Source organism: Oryx dammah, unplaced genomic scaffold (genome assembly GCF_014754425.2).
Source record: "Oryx dammah isolate SB20612 unplaced genomic scaffold, SCBI_Odam_1.1 HiC_scaffold_3, whole genome shotgun sequence".
In the NCBI taxonomy this organism is placed as follows: domain Eukaryota; kingdom Metazoa; phylum Chordata; class Mammalia; order Artiodactyla; family Bovidae; genus Oryx; species Oryx dammah.
The window spans coordinates 87,997,159-88,019,994 of record NW_024070187.1 but is presented as its reverse complement, the minus strand read 5'-3'; the positions used below and the strand labels follow the sequence as shown (position 1 = coordinate 88,019,994).

Below are 22,836 nucleotides of genomic sequence, written 5' to 3'. Positions count from 1 at the left end.
ACTGTGAAGAAAGCTGAGTGCCGAAGAATTGATGCTTTTGAACTGTGGTGTTGGAGAAGACTCTTGAGAGTCCCTTGGACTGCAAGGAGATCCAACCAGTCCATTCTAAAGGAGATCAGCCCTGGGATTTCTTTGGAGGGAATGATGCTAAAGCTGAAACTCCAGTACTTTGGCCACCTCATGTGAAGAGTTGACTCACTGGAAAAGACTCTGATGCTGGGAGAGATTGGGGGCAGGAGGAGAAGGGGACGACAGAGGATGAGATGGCTGGAAGGCATCACTGACTCGATGGATGTGAGTCTGAGTGAACTCTGGGATTTGGTGATGGACAGGGAGGCCTGGCGTGCTGCGATTCATGGGGTCGCAAAGAGTCGGACATGAATGAGCGACTGAAATGAACTGAACTGAACTTAACTGAAAGTCAGAGATAATTTAGGTGCATCTGAAATATGTCACCAACATCAATTTAAAACATGATAAAATTTTCATTTTTCCACAATGAGTTTTCAGCTTATTCAATTAATTAAAGCAAGAAAAAAAAAGACCATCTATTATAAAATGTGGGAGAATAAATTTAAATGAGAAGATGCTAATGCGTTCTGCCTAACAGAGATGCAAATTAAACCACAATGAGGTACTAAGAAACAATATCAAACAACTCTGAGCATTAGTATACGGAAAAAGGCGAACACATACATTGCCCAAAGAGAAATGTAAATTCATATAACCACTTTGCAGATGATTAAGTAGCTTTCTAAATTACTTTCTACCAGCAACAGATCATCTGGATACATAGACAAGATATATTTGACAGAGAATGAGGGGTACTGGGCTTCATGGGAACTGTCTAAGATGGTAAGAAGTTGGCATCTATGAATGCTTACTTTCAAAGTACTTTTAAAAAGATTGTATTATCCTGAATCTAGAAGCTGGAATTTGCAACTGTGTGATAATGTACATGTTATAACTTTTGAGGTCCCCAAAACAAGGTGTATTATTGAGAAGATAAAATTCCTTGAATAGTCCATAGAATTAAAGAAAGAGATCTGGTGACTCTGGTCATATAGATCTAAAATTTATAGTAGAAGAAGGTACATTGACAAGACTATTTTTACTGTCTTTAAAGTACAGGTATATTAGTGCCACAGCATGCTAATGAAAACTATCTTAATACAAGGGAAAGATGGGGGGAAAATAAAGCATACTCCTTTTCTCTCCTGGGCATCATTATAGAAAACCCCATGATTTGGATCTAAAAATCTTTTATATAGGAGAAGCTCAAGTAATCAGCAAATAGAAGGATAAAATAGAGGGGAAGATTTGTGCTGGGGTTTAGGTATACTCTGTAGATGAAAAGTATACTAGATATATGAAAGGGAAGCAAGTAATGGTAACATTGAGTAACTGAAGTATATTAAACAATTTTGGATAATTATTTTTGGTAGAGACCAATGGTCTAAGAACCTCTATTAAAGAAAAGTTGACCAACACAATTACTTTGAAATCTCCTCAAATATGCATTTTGAGTTATAGTGAAAAAGAGTCCCAGGAAAAACTCGACTGACAGTGGGTTTCTGTGCTTTTATTGGTCAGCAAAGGTTGGCTGTTAAGTATTTATTTGCCAAACCCTGTTATGAACTCTTTAGCTTGTTGTGAAGCCCTGGTTTCATAGTGAGATTATGAGATGGTAATACTAGGTACCAATACCTATTGAAAGGAAGGAAAAAACCACATTTTCCTCCTCAAGAAGATTTTTAATGAACTTTAATATATGCTTCTGGGCTGATCTGAGTACTCCCAATAGGATTTAATACCTAAGAAGATAATCTGTGTTGAAACTCACCCGGAAGAGCTAGTGTAACTCTGGCAATGGGTGGTAACAGAAGAAGAAGGTGCCTCTCTTTTCAGATGCAGCACCAGAAACAAACACTTTCATTAGAGCAATCATTTTTTTTTTAGGGGATCAGTGATGCAATCTGTGGTATTCTTATCCAGTGAGGAATAGTTATGCTGCCTTTGCCAGCTTCATTCTATTGTGAAATTCAGTTGACTTTTTTTTCCAGCTGAGTCCTCTGGGCCAGACTTTCTGGCACCTGAGGAAATTCTTTGAGATAACCAATTTCTATCTCTCTTTGCAACTTTAATGAAGCATACTTTTCCTACAAAAACTGTACATATTTAAAACGAACAACTTTATGGTCTTTGGTATACATATTTGTTTATGAAATCATCACCAGATTGTTCCATCATCAAAAACATTCATCTTAGTAATTAAAATATCCATCACCCTCAAAAGTTTCCTCATTCCTCATCTGTCCCTCTAACCTTACCTCTCAAGTCCTGAGGAAAACACTAGTCTGCTCAGAGACCCCTAAGAAGAGTGGTCCTATGGATTAAGGTGAAGCAGCAAGATCTAGTTCAAAAGTCATGCCATATCACTTGTGTTACATTCTATTTGTCAAGGAAGTCACTGATGTCAACTCAGATTCAGAAGAGGGTAATTAGATTCTACCTCTCAATGGAAGAAGTAGCAAAAAAATTCTTAGCCACCTTTAAATTACTGCAAGAGGACTGAAAACCACTACAATAAGCTAACCTATTGTAGTGTTAGAGTTACCAAAGTACAAAGTTTTGATGTGACATCAACTTTAGGTGAAGGTGAAGACGCTCAGTCGTGTCCGACTCTTTGTGACCCCGTGGACCGTAGCCTACCAGGCTCCTCCGTCCAGGGGATTCTCCAGGCAAGAATATTGGAGTGGGTTGCCATTTCCTTCTCCAGAGGATATTCCCAACCCAGGGATTGAACTCAGGTCTCCTGCATTGGAGGCAGATGCTTTAACCTCTGAGCCATCAACTTTGAGTAAACATAATTAACTCTAAAGTCCCAAATGGGATGCTCAGGACTGAAAACTTTGAGTCAAAAACTTTGTTAGATACCTGCCACGTTGTTTTGGCCTCTCAGTAAAAATAATTACCTTTCACTGTCTTCTTAAAACTTCCAAGGAGAAAGTCTTCCAGTTTTTATCCACTTCTTATGCAGGCTAGAAAAAGGAAAAACATCCTCTTCAAGGTGCATGGGAAATATTCACAGACCCCGTTTTTAAAAGGGCTGTGATCATTGCAGATCCTCTGCGTTATGTGGTTTCTGCCATCTTTCAGTCTCAGAACTGCATGTTGCAAACCTGTTTAGGATATTACCAAGAAAGAAGAACTACACTTCAAAACATCCTGAAAAGATTTAGATCATTAGAGAAAGTGTGGTCATGGATTGACTTTTCAGGAAGCAGATATTCATGAAAAAGTTCTCGATATCTATTGAACAACGAAGTGCCTGCAGTTTACTGTACTGTACACTTAAGCATGGTTAAGGGAGTAAAACTGATGTCATGTGCTTTTCATCACAATTTAAAAAAACAGGAGGCAAATTCCAAGCTGATTTTGGAGTCTAAGACATACATTAAGGATCAGACCCTAAGATAAAAGGGGGAGGGAGCAGAATTGGACAGAAGAAAACAGTTGAATTGTTCTGCAAGCCCTACGTAGACTTAGCCCAGAGGACAAGCCCCAGGGCAAAAAATGTCACCCCACCTGGAGCTGAAATGACCCACCTTTGCACTCTCACTGAGCCACTGAATGCAGGCTGACCCAGGAAGGCCATGATCTTGGTCAAAGCAGCTCCCTGCCCCCAGACAGCAAAGTTCTTCCATGAAGTGGGGATTGGGTTATGGAACCCCGTGTCTACGCCAACACTGCAGATAGGAAATTCAAACAAACAACGTAGGGAGAAAGTAGTGTTTCTACTTTTGAGGATGTTTTCTGTGATTCCTGAAGGAAAAATATAGGATGCATAATTCAGTGAAAATTCCAGCACACTGTAAATAGAATTCAAGAGTATTTAGCACTAATTTTAGCTTGAAAAATGTGTGTTCCTTAGTTCCACACACACATACACACACACACACACACACACATACACACACACACACAAATTATCTTTTAACATGACTGAAAGATCAAAAATAGATCATAGGGGAATAAGTACCAGGCATGTCATTATTTATGCTTTGTAATTTCTATACTGTTGAGTTTGTTCATAATATTATCAGTTCTTTGGTTTTCTTCCAGGATTATTGCCTTTTTATGTTATTTTGTCCATTTATAAATACAGAGTCTCTAATCCAAAATATGCTAATAACATACAATTTGAAGCTTTAAAATGTTCCTAAACGGTGATACATTGATTTACTTCATGTCATTTTTCACTTGCACATAGAACAGCTTTTTTTCATATCTTCAGCCAGAATATTTTGAGGCTTCTTAAGATCTCACTTGCTCTCTGCAGGAACTTAGATAAATTATTTATTTCTTCTAAACCTTGGCTGCCTCATCTGTAAAGTGGTGATATGATGGCATTTACTTCATAGGATTCTTGTGAGCATAAAATGATTTACTATATTAATATATAGATGTTTATGGCAGTGGCTGGAACATAGAAACAAGTCAACTTAGTATAACACTGATAATCATGCTTTCACTAGTAACCATTAGCCATTACCATATGGAACCCCTTTGCAAAATATATTTGTTGAAAGGTAACAATTTAGTAATTGAAATAAAATTTCTGACCCCAGGGTTCAGCCTCCAGGACTTTTCTAAATCCGTCACAAGGTGGCCCCAAATCCATATCTCTTCAAGGCTCTGTATTCACAGAAAATGAATCAAACAGTACGAATTTACTACAGCAAACATTTATGGTAATAATAACAATTGAAAGTGTAGGTGGTCTCCTTAATAATCAATTGCCCACTGGTTGGAAGAAGATAGAAAAGCAAGCCTCATATGTTTGAAATGGTCAAGAAGGTTGTTAAATGTGTCTATATATTTTTCTTCAAGGCTAGTCTCAATAAAAATGGTTAATGAATTATACTTGACATTGAACACTTCAAATAGTGTATGGCCTAGCCTGCTTGGATGAGAAAAATCTCTAATCTTTACTTTTTTCCTCTTTTATAAGTTGGTTACTTAGCAATTATTTATTTTTTGGTTTTTACCAAAAATACTTGCAAAGCAGTTTCAGAACCCTTTCCTCATTATTTTCTTCTACCTGAAACACAGAGAAAAGCTATAAATTATAAATCATGTAAGATCCTGTCAGGAAAGCCACAGATTAAAGGTTTTATAAGATCATGACTAATTCATTATTTCTACCTCTTATTTTCTTAAGGTCTTAAGATGGAGCCTCAAAGACTTCCTTCAAGACAGTGAAAAATGCTTTCCAGGCTAGATAATGTAATTCTAGGAGAAATGCTTGGCAATTGATTGCAACTGGTAGATATTTGAATAAATCATAAAATAATTAATACAGTGACCATTTAAGAACTACCTTGGGCTTCCATGGTGGCTCAGACAGTAAAGCATTTGCCTGCAATGAGGGAGACCTAGGTTTGATCCCTGGAGAAGGAAATGGCAACCCACGCCAGTACTCTTGCCTGGAAAATTCCATGGATGGCGGAGCCTGGTAGGTTACAGTCCATGGGATCACAAAGAGTTGGACATGACTAAGCAACTTCACTGATTCACTGGTGACTGTGGTATAGAGGTTAAAAATATCCATCACCCTCAAAAGTTATAGATAAGAATCAGAAGTTTGGTATTCTAGTTTAATTCAATAGTGGCATAACTTGAATAAGTCACTTCAAGATAATCAAACTTTCTTTATGGAGGTTTTTATGAGATTTGAAGTTGGTCACATGTGCTTGTAAAGTGCTGAACATTTTGCCTGGAACACAAAAGAAAAAGTGAAAATGTTTAGTCAATCAGTCATGTCCAACTCTTTGTGACCCCATGAACTGTGGCCCACCTGGCTCCTCTGTCCATGGAATTCTCCAGGCAAGAATACTGGAGTGGGTTGCCATTTCCTTCTCCAGGGGATCTTCCTGACCCAGGGATTGAAGCTGGGTCTTCTGCACTGCAGGCAGATTTTCTACTGTCTGAGCCACGAGGGAAGCCCTGCCTGGAACATGGTAAGGACGTAATAGTACTTCTGGTTACCATCACTGCTTTCACTCGTGATACCATGGGATAATGGAAAGAATTAATTTAATCTTCAATGGAAAGATCCAAACACATCTCAGCTGATTCTGAATTCAGCTTCAAAGCCCAGCTGTAAATGGTGCACCATCTTCCATGTTCGTTGGTTTGCTTTTGCAGAGCAAGAAGGGGTCAGCAGTGTAGATAGCCCAGCATTGCTAGGGAGTGTGCAGCCCGGAATTTAGCAAGGTGGTCTGAGTAGACACTTTAGATAAAAATATAGAAAACCATATTTTCTTGAGTGAGCTTATAGACTTTTCAGAATAATTGAGAAAGATTTGATGTGTATGCTCTACTACATATTTGATTTTTGGCTCAGGAAAATAAGCAGAAATAAGATGAAACTGTTGAACTTACTAATCTACAGAAGTTTTTTCCTTTATCTTGTAAGAAAGTAATTTAGACAGTCTAGTTGTAGTGTAGGCAAATAACAATTAGTAATTAAATGTGACTCACCATATGTCCAGGATTTCCAACTAAATGTTTTATGTGAGTTGTTAAAATTGTATTCTTAATTGCTTTATGGCTAGGGCTTGCAGGCAGTCGTCAAGATAAAGACATTAAACAGCATTTGCAATACTAGACGGAGGACACATGTTTCATATTCTCTCTACACTTTAGAGAAAGCTGTTCAGTTAAGACATGGTCACTTTCATCAAAAATGTACTTGTACACCTAAAGCATTTCAAGATGAACTCAAATGCAATATTCATACATAAAATCTTTAGAAACTTACCAAAACTAAAGTGCACTTTCAAAGACCAATTTTAAAATTGGAACAAAGATTAGCATAAATGGTTATATATGTTGCACACATATACCAGGCATTCTGTTGTATATTTCATCTAACTGAAATTATAATTTTATAAGTATTATAAGTATTTAACATATGAGGTAATCAAGAGCTTGATATACTATGATTAGTAGTTTCCAAAGTGTTGACTATATGCTATTTTATTATGCAACAATTGATAAATAAAAAGAAATATTTACAAGATGAAAAATATAAAGCATTATGAAAAGCATAACAAAAGCATTCATGAATGCACACTGTGAGCAGCAAAGCTAGAACCTTGTCACTACTATTAAATCTATGTGCTTCTTCACTGATCTGTCCCTCTGTTTCCCAAGAAAGTCAATTATAATCCTAAACTTTGATTCATTCTTACAGCTAGAAGTGTAACTATTTTCTGAAACTAGTCTAGGCATTAATTTATTTATAGAATCTTTTGGTTTGCATAAAACTGTAGCAATGTTCAGGCAGTTATAAGTTTATTGTAAACATGGCAACCATAATTTTCAGATTTTGTACTTTCCACTTTGGATTCATCTATTGGTTTTGTGGTTTCAATTTAGTACTTACACATGCTTTCTGGACAATCACTTACTTTACAATCATTTGATCAGAAAACTCAATTTACCATTGTCCTTTAAAATAGCTTTCTTAAAACTGTTCAAAATTTGAGGCTGAACAAGAATAGCATCAAATGCACATTTTCATAATTTCTTTTACTTGTTTATTATGTTGTCAAAGGGAATGTTGAGAATGAGGTAAATCAAAATAATTATTTTCTGTTGTTTATGTGCCAGAACCATCAGATTACAGAAATAGCTCAGCTTTTACTTTGGTTACTCTCATAGTGTACCTTCTATTTGCCAGGCATTGGCTACAGGCCTTATGCATAATATAGCATTTAATATTTCTGCCTGAATTGTTAATAATATTGATAAGATGGACCTTCCTTCCTTCCTCTGATCAAATATTTATTAAGAATCTACCAAGTGGTGAAAGCTATACTGAAATCTGGAGATTCAAATATGCAAGGATATGATCCAGGATGTAAGAGACTTCACAATACTAAGAGGATACGAATATGTTTATTTTTAAATTTATTTAATAAATCATTTACAAAAACCAATGGACTCTGGAATATAATGGAGTCCTAAAGAAATGTACGCAGGCACTATGGGTGTCTGGAATTCTGGATTGTGACCCTTGGTGATAGGCAGCTGCTGCCTTGAGCAAGTGTCAGCAAAAGGGAGGATGGTGGACACTTCCTCTGTCCTATGTCATCACCAGCGATACTCACACTGAAGAATCTAAGCTACTCCATTTTGTTAACAGAAAAACTCCATTTTGTAAGGTTCCGGGAAAAGAGCCTTTGGAAATCCAAGAGCCTTTGGAAATCCCCTGACTTCACCCCACCACCTACAAGCCAATTGGACCCCAGACCAGAATCTCCTGACTTAACGTTCAGGAACTTGTGGTCTACCTAGGTAATAGGGACCAATCAAAAACCAACACACAAGCCTTCGAAAGAAGACCAATCAAACGTCCCCCTACCTAGAAATTCTTTCTTTTTCCATGAACACTCCCTATATAAGCAATGTAACCAAAACCCGGGGCTCCTCCCTATAGCTGCTGTGTCGGTATTGGTGGGAGCCCCAGCTCGAGCTTGGTAATAAAAACTCTTGATTTTTGCATTGGATATCGGCTCCCTGGTGGTCATTGGGAGATTTCGCGACTTGGGTCTAACAACACACTGAATTATAAGGGGGTAGCTGCAGAGCCCTTTAACGAAGGCTTGAGAGCAACCAAAGGGACCGTATGAGATAAGCCTGAAATAGCCTCTCAAACTAGATAGTGAGGAGATGTTCGGAAACTGAGAGGGATATGTCACAAGAATCATTTCTTCATGTACTGTATGATAATTATAAAGGATCATATTTTAGGATTTGAATCCTAATATTTTTAATATACCGGTGATTAAATATGGAGGGGGGAATGTGTTCAAACAGTCATGAGTGTGTTTGAGTATGTAGTAATATAGAGAGTTTTTGTTTTTTACAGCTTTTTAAATTAACCTTTTTCTCTCTTTTTTCTAGGCAGGGACCAGACTCTACTGGGAAAACTGGGATGAGCTGATGGGAGGAATTTTGTCATCTTTGTGCTAACCTAGACATATCATTGTGAGTTCATCAGGGGAAATTGCAAAGTCATGATTGTTAAGCAGTTTTTCTTTTTGGTACCATCCCACCTTCATGCCCAAGCTTCTTTGCTTCTCCCTTGTTCTTGCTTCTTGGCACCTACAGCTTTATCAATGCTCTCTGGTAAACCAGACCCTGCTCTGCAGAGCCTCCTGTCTCTCCTTCCAAATAAAAATTACCTCCACTCCTCCTCCTTATCCACCCCTACTTCCGTGTTGCAGATAAAATAGTCATTGATCTGATTATAGAGCTTGATGATAAGATAAATGAATGGGCCATAGCTTTTATCAATGAACATTAAAGAGAATTTGCAGAACTATAAGCCATCTCTATTACAAAAATGTACTCAATCATTAAGTCATGTCTGACTCTTGTGACCCCATGGGCTGTAGCCCACCAGGCTCCTCTGTCCATGGGATTCTCCAGGCAAAAATACTGGAGTGGGTTGCTATTTCCTCCTCTAGGGGATCTCCCTACCCACTCCTTCCCCAGCCACCAGGGATGGAACCCATGTCTCCCCCCACTCCACACATACACTCCCATGCTGAAAGTAAAATGAAAGAAAGGAGCTTTTCCATCACATACAATTCCTTGCTTCCACTCATCTCCCTTCTCCAACATATATTTTCATGCACAGAGTTTTAGTGTGGGAGAGGTTTGTGTGTATGTTCTAACAGAGTACTCTTAAATGCCAAGTTCCACTTCCCAGAAGTGTCCTGTAGATTGATGCATTGTTTTATGCAAAAGAATGAAACCTTGCTATTAGAAGGGAATATGATATTAACTTGGCCAGGATGAGGTTTAGAAAATGATGTAAAGAACTAATATGTTATTCAGTATTTTAAATGTTTTTGTTTCTCTCAGTTATAAATAATTTAATCACCCTGCATCAGAATTCAACTATTAAACAGAAGGATGAAACATCAGTCTTACTTCTTTTGTAGGCAAAGCATATTTTCAACCACATCAAAATAAAACAACACACAGAAATACTTTTGATTTTAAACACAGGACAGTGCAGTGGAAGTAGCTTAATTCTAATTTAAGCTTCTAAAAGGCTCCTGGAACTAACTCTGTCACTCTTAGTCTGGCGTACAGTTGGGTGGCTCCATTACAGATGGAAAAACTGCCCAGAGAGGGTAGGAGTTTACTCAACATATTAAATAGAATCGTAAAAAGGAACCAAGGGTCTCTGACTCACAGTCTAGTGGTTTCTAAAGGCAGACCACACTTAGATCTTTAGATTCATTGCCAACAAACACAACTAGCCATAGAGACTGAGATCAGGCCACTTGGGAAAAGTATACAAGAGCTGTAACTTCTTGAGCAAGCATAAAGCATATCCCAGAAATACAGTGACTCACTTTGTTTGGCTTCCCAGGTGGCTCAGTGGTAAACAATCTGCCTACCAGTGCAAAAGATGCGGGAGAATCTGCCTGCTAACGCAGGAGATACAGGAGACGTGGGTTTGATCCCTGGATCAAGAAGATCCCCTGGAGTAAGAAATGACAACCCTGTATTTTTGCCTGGGAAATCCCATGGACAGAGGGGACTGGTGGGCTACAGTCTATGGGTCACAAAAGAGTCAGACACTATTGAGTGACTGAGCACGCACACACACAGATCTGTTCTTGCAATGTAACACTAAGGGGAGGTGAGGGGCAGAGCATCAGGGGTTGCATTATCACCATCCTGTAACCAAACTAGGATGCAGGATGTTGCTGGCTGTCTCCAAAAAGAGAAAACAACATAAGACCAAAGGAATGCAAACCCAGGAACTTTAATGTGGACAACTGGGCTATGGAAAGATAAACAGCTTTACAATCTATGGAACTCCCAGAGTGTTTCTTTTCTTTATGTGTTTTTTAAACCTTTTTATTTAATATTGGAATATAGTCAATTTGCAAAGCTGTGATAGTTTCAAGTGCAGAGAAGAGCAGCTGAACTGTACATGTATTCATTCTGCCCCAAACTCTCTTCCCATCCAGCCTGCCACATAATACTGGGCAGAGTTCCACGTGCTATACAGTAGGTCCTTGTTGGCTATCCATTGTAAGTATAACAGTGTACATGTGGATGAAAGAGATGTATTTTTGTAGACAAAATAATTAAAAAAATTTTTTTTCTCTCTCTTTTTAAAAGAATTGCCATAGTTTTTGCTTTCCTAAGATCAGAATCTAAACAAGGCTTTGGGTCCTGGTAGTTCATCTGTGAAGAGATGCAGGACACCAGAGAAAAGAAACAGAGAAACGGAACAGAGAAGTGTGTAAAGTCAGTGTAAGCAAGCATTCCTCATTGAGTTGCTGCTGTGGACAACAGGGTCTCCATTTCCTTGGAGTTTCCAGGAAGCAGACAATGTTGGGGGATTGAGAATATTCTCCTTTAAAAGTCTGGAGTCTGGAGTAGATAACCATCAGTTCTCCTCATCCAGCCAGTGGTTGAGGATGGCTCCCAGGGGCACAGGGGCATTATCCTGCCTTCCTCTCCCCACCACCCCCCAGCTCCAGGCCACCTCTTCTTGCACACTAGTCAGGCACACTCCTACTACCTTAGTGAAAGTGGAATGAAGAGAGATACCAGGTTTTGATGTGGAAGTTCCCAGTGCAAGGGAACTGGCGCTCTTCCCCACTGTAGTGACCGAAATCAGAGGAACGCTGAGGGGTTTGTGACATAGAAAACAATAAAGGTATACGCCTTTCAGCTTTCAACCTAAGATTTTTTTTCCTTTGGAAGGTAGCTGGAATAATAGGGTTGTAAATAAGATCAGGAGAATGGAACAGAGACTGATTTGATCTCAAAGAAGCATCTAGCAATTTGAACTAAATTATTTTTGAGTGGCTATTTTCTGCTATTTTGAGTTGCTATTCTCTGTTTTATCAGAACATTAGCAAACTTTCACTATAAGTTCCAGCTCATTATCCTAATTCTCTCTGAACATTTTTTACTTTGAAACCTTCTACTGCCAATAGTCAGATCCAAAGCATTGACTATTAAAGTACCTCTATAGGTCATCAATGTCACGAACCTCATTCCATAGTTCATCAGGCACTCTATCCCTCAGATCTATCCCTTAAATCTATTTCTCACTTCCACTGTATAATCATAAGGGATTTGATTTAGGTCATACCTGAATGGTCTAGCGGTTTTCCCTGCTTTCTTCAATTTCAGTCTGAATTTGGCAATGAGGAGTTCATGATCTAAGCCACAGTCAGCTCCTGGTCTTGTTTTTGTTGATTGTATAGAGCTTCTCCATCTTTGGCTGCAAAGAATATAATCAATCTGATTTCAGTGTTGACCATCTGGTGATGTCCATGTGTAGAGTCTTCTCTTGTGTTGTTGGAAGAGGGTGTTTGCTATGACCAGTGCATTTTCTTGGCAAAACTCTATTAGTCTTTGCCCTGCTTCATTCTGCATTCCAAGGCCAAATTTGCCTGTTACCCCAGGTATTTGTTGACTTCCTACTTTTGCATTCCAGTCCCCTAGAATGAAAAGGACATCTTTTGGGGGTATTAGTTCTAAAAGGTCTTGTAGGTCTTCATAAAACCGTTCAACTTCAGCTTCTTCAGTGTTACTGTTTGGGGCATAGACTTGGATAACTGTGATATTGAATGGTTTGCCTTGGAGATAGACAGAGATCATTCTGTCATTTTTGAGATTGCATCCAAGTACTGCATTTTGGACTCTTTTGTTGATCATGATGGCTATTCCATTTCTTCTGAGGGATTCCTGCCCACGGTAGTAGATATAATGGTCATCTGAGTTAAATTCACCCATTCCAGTCCATTTTAGTTCGCTGATTCCTAGAATGTCAACATTCACTCTTGACATCTCTTGTTTGACCACTTCAAATTTGCCTTGATTCATGGACCCGACATTCCAGGTTCCTATGCAATATTGCTTTTTACAGCACCGGACGTTGCTTCTATCACCAGTCACATCCACAGCTGGGTATTGTTTTTGCTTTGGCTCCATCCTTTCATTCTTTCTGGAGTTATTTCTCCATTGATCTCCAGTAGCATATTGGGCACCTACTGACCTGGGGAGTTCCTCTTTCAGTATCCTATTTCATACTGTTCCTGGGGTTTTGCATTTTCATACTGTTCCTGGGGTTCTCAAGGCAAGAATACTGAAGTGGTTTGCCATTCCCTTCTCCAGTGGACCACATTCTGTCAGACCTCTCCACCATGACCTGCCCGTCTTGGGTTACCCCACAGGCATGGCTTGGTTTCATTGAGTTAGACAAGGCTGTGGTCCTAGTGTGATTAGACTGACTAGTTTTCTGTGAGTATGGTTTCAGTGTGTCTGCCCTCTGATGCCCTCTTGCAACACCTACCATCTTACTTGGGTTTCTTTACCTTGGGCGTGGGGTATCTCTTCACGGCTGCTCCAGCAAAGCGCAGCCACTGCTCCTTACCTTGGATGAGGGGTGTCTCCTCACTGCCGCCCTTCCTGATCTTCAACATGGGATGGCTCCTCTAGGCCCTCCTGCACCCAAGCAGCCACCACTCCTTGGACGTGGGGTTGATCCTCCTAGCCGCCGCCCCTGACCTCGGATGCGGGGTAGCTCCTCTCGGCCGTGCTTAGTGTGCCTGCTGGTCACAGTCGCCTGAGCTTAGAATAGCAAGAAGAGATAAGAAAGCCTTCTATAGTGATCAATGCGAAGAAATAGAGGAAAACAACAGAATGGGAAAGACTAATGATCTCTTCAAGAAAATTAGAGATACCAAGGGAACATTTCATGCAAAGATGGGCCCAATAAAGGACAGAAATGGTCTGGACCTAACAGAAGCAGAAGATATTAAGAAGAGGTGGCAAGAATACACAGAAGAACTGTACAAAAAAGATCTTCACGACCCGGATAATCACGAAGGTGTGATCACTCATCTAGAGCCAGACATCCTGGAATGTGAAGTCAAGTGGGCCTTAGAAAGCATCACTACTAACAAAGCTAGTGGAGGTGATGGCATTCCAGTGGAGCTGTTTCAAATCCTGAAAGATGATGCTCTGAAAGTGCTGCATTCAATGTGCCAGCAAATTTGGAAAACTCAGCAGTGGCCACAGGACTGGAAAAGGTCAGTTTTCATTCCAATCCCAAAGAAAGGCAATGCCAAAGAATGCTCAAACTACTGCACAATTGCACTCATCTCACATGCTAGTAAAGTAATGCTCAAAATTCTCCAAGCCAGGCTTCAGCAATACGTGAACCGTGAACTCCCTGATGTTCAAGCTGGTTTTAGAAAAGTCAGAGGAACCAGAGATCAAATTGCCAACATCTGCTGGATCATGGAAAAAGCAAGAGAATTCCAGAAAAACATCTATTTCTGTTTTATTGACTTAAAGCCTTTGTATGCCAAAGCCTTTGACTGTGTGGATCATAATAAACTGTGGGAAATTCTGAAAGAAATGGGAATACCAGACCACCTGACCTGCCTCTTGAGAAATCTGTAAACAGGTCAGGAAGCAACAGTTAGAACTGGACGTGGAACAACAGACTGGTTCCAAATAGGAAAAGGAGTACGTCAAGGCTGTATATTGTTACCCTGCTTATTTAACTTCTTTGCAGAGTACATCATGAGAAACGCTGGACTGGAAGAAACACAAGCTGGAATCAAGATTGCTGGGAGAAATATCAGTAACCTCAGATATGCAGATGACACCACCCTTATGGCAGAAAGTGAAGAGGAACTAAAAATCCTCTTGATGAAAGTAAAAGAGGAGAGTGAAAAAGTTGGCTTAAAGCTCAACATTCAAAAAACGAAGATCATGGCATCCGGTCCCATCACTTCATGACAAATAGATGGGGAAACAGTGGAAACAGTGACAGACTTTATTTTTTGGGGGCTCCAAAATCACTGCAGATGCTGACTGCAACCATGAAATTAAAAGACGCTTACTCCTTGGAAGAAAAGTTATGAGCAACCTAGATAGCATATTCAAAAGCAGAGGCATTATTTTGCCGACTAAGGTCTGCGTAGTCAAGGCTATGGTTTTTCCAGTAGTCATGTATGGATGTGAGAGTTGAACTGTGAAGAAGGCTGAGTGCTGAAGAATTTATGCTTTTGAACTGTGGTGTTGGAGAAGACTCTTGAGAGTCCCTTGGACTGCAAGGAGATCCAACCAGTCCATTCTGAAGGAGATCAGCTCTGGAATTTCTTTGGAGGGAATGATGCTAAAGCTGAAACTCCAGTACTTTGGCCACCTCATGCAAAGAGTTGACTCATTGGAAAAGACTTTCATGCTGGGAGGGATTGGGGACAGGAGGAGAAGGGGACGACTGAGGATGAGATGGCTGGATGGCATCACTGACTTGATGGACGTGAGTCTGAGTGAACTCTGGGAGTTGGTGATGGACAGGGAGGCCTGGCGTGCTGCGATTCATGGGGTTGCAAAGAGTTGGACACGACTGAGCGACTGAACTGAACTGATAGGTCATCAGGGCTTCCCTGCTAGCTCAGTTGGTAAAGAATCCACTTGCAATGCAGGAAACCCCAGTTTGATTCCTGGGTCAGGAATATATGCTGGAGAAGGGACAGTATTCTTGGCTTTCCCTTATGGCTCAGCTGGTAAAGAATTCACCTGCAATGTGGGAGACCTGGGTTCCATCCCTGGGTTGGGAAGATCCCCTGGAGAAGGGAAAGGCTACCTACTCGAGTATTCTGCCTGGAGAATTCCATGGACTCTATAGTTCATGGGGTTACAAAGCATTGGACAGGACTGAAAGATTTTCACTTACTCACTGACTTTATAGGTTATCATGGTTGCCCAACAGAAAGAACTTACAGGTGATTCTGCACATTTCATCATCAAATTCAAAATAGGGGCAACTCCTAGAGTTGCATTCAAGGAGCATCTACAGGGACTTCAACTGTGGTATAATTTTTTATTTCCTAAAGTGGAACAACTATTTACTAGATTATTTTTACACCATTCTTAACTTCTAAAATATTTTATAATAATTTTTAAGCTACTCAATTGAAAAGAAAGAAAGGATTATACGCTTCTTTATGATTATTTACCTGTCAAGACTGAGAATGTCTTATTAGCTCTACAGACACCTATAAATGGTAATCAGTAGAACAACAGAATAGATCATGCAGAGATTTCTTGCAAGTTCTTTTGCTCATTTACTTAACAGGAAAGAATAATTACATGATTGAGAAGCAGTGATGAATATTCTTCCAAAAGAAGTTTTTGCAGAATCTATGTCCTCTCTTTAAACTTCTGCCTGGCTGAGACCCTACACCATACTTTTCTTCACCAAGTAGATGCACACATCTCTCCTTCCAGAGTAGGTCATCAACCTACCTTTGGCTTTGCCTTGGTATTTTCCTTTTTCCTTCTTATTTACTAATCAGTTCAATTCAGTTGCTCAGTCATGTCTGACACTTTGTGACGCCACGGACTGCAGCATAACAGGCTTCCCTGTCTATCACTATTTACTAATAGTCGAACTTTTTTTTCTTTTTAATATATTTTAATTTAATTTTGGCTGTGCTGGCTCTTCAGTGGTGTGTGGGCTTTGCTCTAGTTGCAGTGAGCAGGGGTTCCTCTTGATTGCAGTGCATTGCTCTTCAATGGGGTGGCTTCTCTTGTTTCAGAATGCCAGCTTTAGGTGCATGGGCTTCTAGTTGTGGCACACAGACCCAATTGCTCTGCAGCATGTGGAATCCTCCCAGACCAGAGATCAAACCTGTGTCCCCTGCATTGGCAGGTGGGTTCTTATCCACTGTACCACCAGGACATTCTGAACTTGTATTTTTAGATTGCCAGGAGATGCATGCTTATATTCAATATGATATTGTCTTTGTTAATATATTCATAACCTTACCAGTCAACTTGACTTGCCTCCAGTTATGTCTTATAAATCATAATCTTTTGCTCACATGTTCAGCACTGTCTAATTTCTGAGCATTCACTAATTCACTAATCTCTGAGAATTTACTTTAGAAGGTGGGACTGATGCTCTAGAATTTGCAAAACTACTGCCTACATAGCTTCTTTTGAAATTTTCAGGAGGGTGATGCATTAATTTTGAAGCATTCTAACATGACATAGATATTTTATATTATAGATATAATAGATATAAATAAATATCATAGATATTTTATATCATCTCACTCACTGCATCCTCGGTTTCTATTATAGTGTTGGAATCAATATTTGACTAACATTTATTTCAAAGTTATGTGAGACTCTTGAAACACCTCTGCAGGAAGAAAGAGATAAAAACACTAACAGGGCCTGCAAATAGCAATCAATATTGCTCTTTTTAAAAAATTGCATGCTTATTTCCAAGGAGATGGCAACCATTAGTATAGGTAGTTGCATCTTTAAATAAGTATCATCTTGTATTACTGGTGAGTAAAATTTTAAAGGAAATTATGGGCTTTTCAGACTTCTCCATGTCCCTATTGGAATATAAAAACACATTCCTGGATAACCATAGGATTTCCATAAGCCGATGAAAAGGTTACTCAGTAGGTGAAATACTCTAGACTACAAACCACTTACATATGACTGCCTTAAAATTATGTAAATGTTTTATTTTAAAAGCACTCATATCACCAAGAAAATAAACTTATTGTGCAAAAGTCATTTAATCCCTGACTCTTCCCTGAAATGTCTGCAGGCGATTCATTGAATTCAATTTCATGAAATACTGTTCTGAAGGAGATTTGTAGATTTCAAACAGATTTATTATAATGACTGTAAACATTCTTTTGGATTCATTTTCTTTGATGTCCTCATGCAGGAATGAATTATATGTCAATATAAGGACTTTTTCCTAGTGTGCATTCTATTGATTGCTTGCAGTTCTCTGATGAGCAAATCCCAGTGTATCTGACTCCAGCTATGTTTGTGGCCACTTAACCAGACGCTGTAGATTGTGACCTGGTCCCTGGTTATTTCTATGTCTAAAGACTGGTCCAAATTTTTACACACTTGGTTCCATTAATTATGTGGACACAGGCCTTGAGCAAAGAGTATCACCAGATGAAATGAATGGACTATATTGTGGTTAACTTTATGCGCCCAGCAGAAGGTGATGAAAACACTGAATTGGCAACAGATCTCCAAAAGCAGCATACAGCACTCCACCCTGAATAACATCTCTATCGAGCTGTTACTCAATACAAAGTGATGAATGATCTTAACAATTACCATAAAACTCTAATCTTTAAATGTGCAAATATGTATTGTGAATGACAGAGATGCAATTAGTCCATTCCTTTGTGAAAGTGAAAGTTGTTCGGTTGTGTCTGACTCTTTGCAACTGTATAGTCCATGGAATACTCCAAGCCAGAATACTGGAGTGGGTAGCCTTTCCTTTCTCCAGGGGTTCTTCCCAACCTAGGGATGGAACCCAGGTCTCCCGCATTGCAGGCGGATTCTTTACCAGCTGAGCCAGGAGTGAAGCCCAAGAATAATGGAGTGAGTAGCCTTTCCCTTCTCTAGCGTATCTTCCTGACCCAGGAATCGAACCAAGGTCTCCTGCATTGCAGGAGGATTCTTTACCAACTGAGCTATCAGGGAAGCCCACTCATTCCTTTGGAGCTCCTAAAATCTTAAATGAAATTAATTTCTGTGCTGAGCACAGTACTTAGTGCTTAGTTCCCAACCTCAGAGGCAAATAGCTTAACCTTAGAATACCATATAAACCAGGAAAAAACTGGGAATACAAAGATCTAGTTTTTGTCATTGATGAGTTCACAACCTAGAGCAAGAGAGATACTTTATAATATAGATGTTAATAGAGTTGCAAGGAGCTTCAAAGTGCATTTCATGCTCACTATCTAAAAACAGAGAAAAGTTAATATTATATAAATTAATATTGGGTAAATTGATAATATTATCCAACTCTAAAGGCTGTTATGAGGACTAACTGCAGAGGACTGTTATAGGAAGAGTGTTCAAAATAATTCTTGGTACATGTTATATGTTAGCAATTATTTGCACTTGTTATCATTATGGAAATTCCACACTTCCTTGTATTTAGTTCCTGTATGGTAGCAGCTATCATTCAATGGATGCCTACTACATACCATACATCCTATTCCAAATAATAATTGTTAATCCTTTTAATAACTCGTTGAAGTATCTGTTATAGATCCTGATTTATAAATGGAAAATTCAACATTCTGAAATTAAATAATTTTCCCAATTTTAGCTGCAGTAAATCTAGATTGAAAATTCAGCCTATACTTTTCTACTAAACTACACAGTCCCATGGATAGAGATCACTAATGGAGAATCGGGATTAAACTGCTTAGTTCTCCAGCAGTTGTTCTCTGAGGGATTGGCTTTCTTTAAATATTGTTTATTTACTGTATTTGTTTTCGGCCATGCTGGGTCTTCGTTGTTGCACACCAGCTTTCTCTAGTTGCATTGAGCAGGGGCAAGACTCTATTGTGGAGCACTGGCTTCTCATTGCTGTGGTTTCTCTCGTTATGGAGCATAGGGAAGCTCTGGGTGTATGGGCTTCAGTAATTGCAGCATGCAGGCTCAGTAGTTGCAGCTTGTGGGCTGAGTTACTCTGCAGCATGTGGGATCTTCCTGGACTAGGGATCAAAACCGTGTCCACTGCACTGGCAGATGGATTCTTAACCGCTGAACCACAGGGAAGTCTGGGATTGTCTCTTTCAATCGACCCTTTGTTCCCTTTTGAAGCAAAGACAGACACTTGAGATAGCAAACTATTATAACTTATAGGGAACTGGCAAATATATAAAAACTAAACTCAGTACATGTTTCTAACACTTCCTCTCTTTTTACAGGTGGCTTGTGAAGAAGATGGAGTCTGTAATCCTCCATGAGTGGGAAAAAAAGCATTTGAACATTACACTTCCACATCCAACGGTTTGTAGGAAAATCTATATTTCTAGGTGTATCATGTCATATTCATAAGACAGTATTAATAATCTCAATTCATCCCAAAGCACTGAGCAATCAGGAGAGAACTGGATAAACATGATCCACGAGGAATAGAGCTGAATGAAGCCATAGGGAAGAGGCATGCTTTGCTTAGGCAGGACTTGCACTGGTGACTTGACCAGCCTACTCTTTGTTTCTTTCCTTGCTATGTCCTTCTCAAAGTAAACTAAGTAGGCAAAATAAACTGTGATTAAGCTGGGTTTTTAACAATACTCAACTGTCTTTTAGAATGGGCAGCTGTGTTTATTTTCAAGTTTTAAAACTTAGACATGTATGTGTGTGCATGTGCTTATGCACATTTTCCATTTTTTAAATGTAATAAATGGTTAAAATTTATTAAAATGGTAACTGTGTGTCAGGACTGTCTATTGCTTTACATTATTTCAGTTAATCTTTGCAACAGTTAAGTATTATTATCCCATTTTCACAAATGAGGAAACTGAGGCCCAAAATAACAAGGCCTGGTAGTGTATAAGAGATCATAAAGCTAGTAAAAATGATAAGCTAGACAGCCAAATGCAGACCTTGAGTTTTTATGTGTGATGTTAGACCACTTTCTATGTTCCTTAGAATATTTGAAAAATAATTGAAAATGTCACATAATTGCATTGCTAAGATATAGCTATGCCAAAGCCTTTGACTGTGTGGATCACAATAAACTGTGGAAAGTTCTGAAAGAGGTGGGAATACCAGACCACCTGACCTGCCTCTTGAGAAACCTATACACAGGTCAGGAAGTAACAGTTAGAACTGGACATGGAACAACAGACTGGTTCAAAGTAGGAAAAGGAGTCCGTCAAGGCTGTATATTGTCACCCTGCTTATTTAACTTCTATGCAGAGTACACCATGAGAAACGCTGGGCTGGAGGAAGCACAAGCTGGAATCAAGATTGCTGGGAGAAATATCAATAGCTGGGAGAAATATCAATAACCTCAGATATGCAGAAGACACCACCCTTATGGCAGAAAGTGAAGAAGAACTAAAGAGCCTCTTGATGAAAGTGAAAGAAGAGAGTGAAAAAGTTGGCTTAAAGCTCAACATTCAGAAAACGAAGATCATGGCATCTGGTCCCATCACTTCATGCAAATAGATGGGGAAACAGTGGAAACGGTGTCAGACTTTATTTTTTTGGGCTCCAAAATCACTGCAGATGGTGACTGCAGCAATGACATTAAAAGACACTTACTCTTTGGAAGGAAAGTTATGACCAACCTAGACAGCATATTAAAAAGTAGAGAAGTTACTTTGCCAACAGAGGTCCATGTAGTCAAGGCTATGGTTTTTCCAGTAGCCATGTATACATGTGAGAGTTGAAAGCTATAAAGAAAGCTGAGTGCTGAAGAATTTATGCTTTTGAACTGTGGTGTTGGAGAAGACTCTTGAGAGTCCCTTGGACTGCAGGGAGATCCAACCAGTCCATCCTAAAGGAGATCAGTCCTGGGTGTTCATTGGAAGGACTGATGTTGAAGCTCAAACTCCAATACTTTGGCCACCTGACGTGAAGAGCCGACTCATTTGAAAAGACCCTGATGCTGGGAAAGATTGAGGGCAGGAGGAGAAGGGGATGACAGAGAATGAGACGGTTGGATGGCATCACCGACTCGATGGACATGGATTTGGGTGTACTCCGGGAGTTGGTGATGGACAGGGAGGCCTAGCATGCTGTGGTTCATGGTGTCGCAAAGAGTCTGACATGACTGAGCGACTGAAATGAACTGAAGATATAGTTAGTCTGTATTTTGAAACTTTTGTTTACAAACTGAATACTTTGCCAATGCAAAGTTTTCACATTTTTCACTTGATGTATCATAATGCACAATTTAAGGTATTTTAAATTGTTTGAACACGATGACTTCTTCATTTACAATGAAGAAAATCATTTATTTAACAACTTTCATGTTTTTAACAATTTATGGTACCTTCATTTTTATCATAAAAATCTTACATTTACATCTTTGTGTTTAAAGTTTGTAATGCAGTTCTGTAAGATTAATTTTTAGAATATATTCTTGGAAGTTTAATTCCTATCCCAAAGACATGATTTTGTTTTAATGGTCCAGATTTTTTTTAATAAAAAATAATTTAAAACTTCCCATGAGACTTTTTGTTGACCCCTTATTTGCCCTTTTGCAATGGTTTTACCTCCCAAAGAATTTCTAATTTCTAATCATTTAGAGTTAGAAGACAAGTTCATTTCAAAATAAAGGCCACTGTTTACTTTAGCTGATATTAATTTAACAAGTTAGTGTTTGCAATTCTTGAAATATATTTTCTCTCAAGTCATTTTACTCATTAAATGCAGGCTTTGTTTTCTTGAGTACTCCTGATCAAGTGCCACTTACCCCAGAAAGTCTGACTTTCCAGTCTCTCTCTTCCAAGCTTTCACATTCTGTCTGTCTCACAATATTACTCAACCGTGACTTCTATCTCTTGGTTCAAGCTATATCTACTGCTTTGTTAGCTTTTCTGGTGGCTGACGGCTTGCTTTCAGTGGGGACAGAGGTCTGGACATAGGCTTTGCACATGAGGATGTCTGCTTGTCCTCCCAAGTCCTCTGACTTCCCCTGGGGGTTGGGTTGTATGGTCAGACTTTTATGTGGAGTTGTTCTGTAACATATCATGTCTAGGCAGGTGGGAAAGGAAAAATCTTCCAACCCACAAAAAATCTCATAAGCATGACCAGAGTATAATTCAAAAGCCTGGAGATAAGTAGAACTATGATTATTCTCAATACCATAATTCAGCACTTAACAAATTCACCGTGAAGAGATAAGCTCCACTCAAACCCAGGTCTCTGCAATTGCAGGCAGATTCTTTACTGTCT

General features: G+C 39.2%; 2 long non-coding RNA genes across 2 annotated transcripts in view; both read left to right on the top strand.

Moving 5' to 3' along the window:
* The window catches only part of LOC120861439, a 154,890-nt gene that overhangs the window by 57,720 nt on the left and 74,334 nt on the right, over nucleotides 1-22,836 (top strand). The window lies entirely within an intron of this gene.
* LOC120861440 lies at nucleotides 8,771-19,949 on the top strand. Its single transcript, XR_005720542.1, has 2 exons — nucleotides 8,771-9,060; nucleotides 19,854-19,949. It is a non-coding gene; the product is annotated as an uncharacterized LOC120861440 (long non-coding RNA).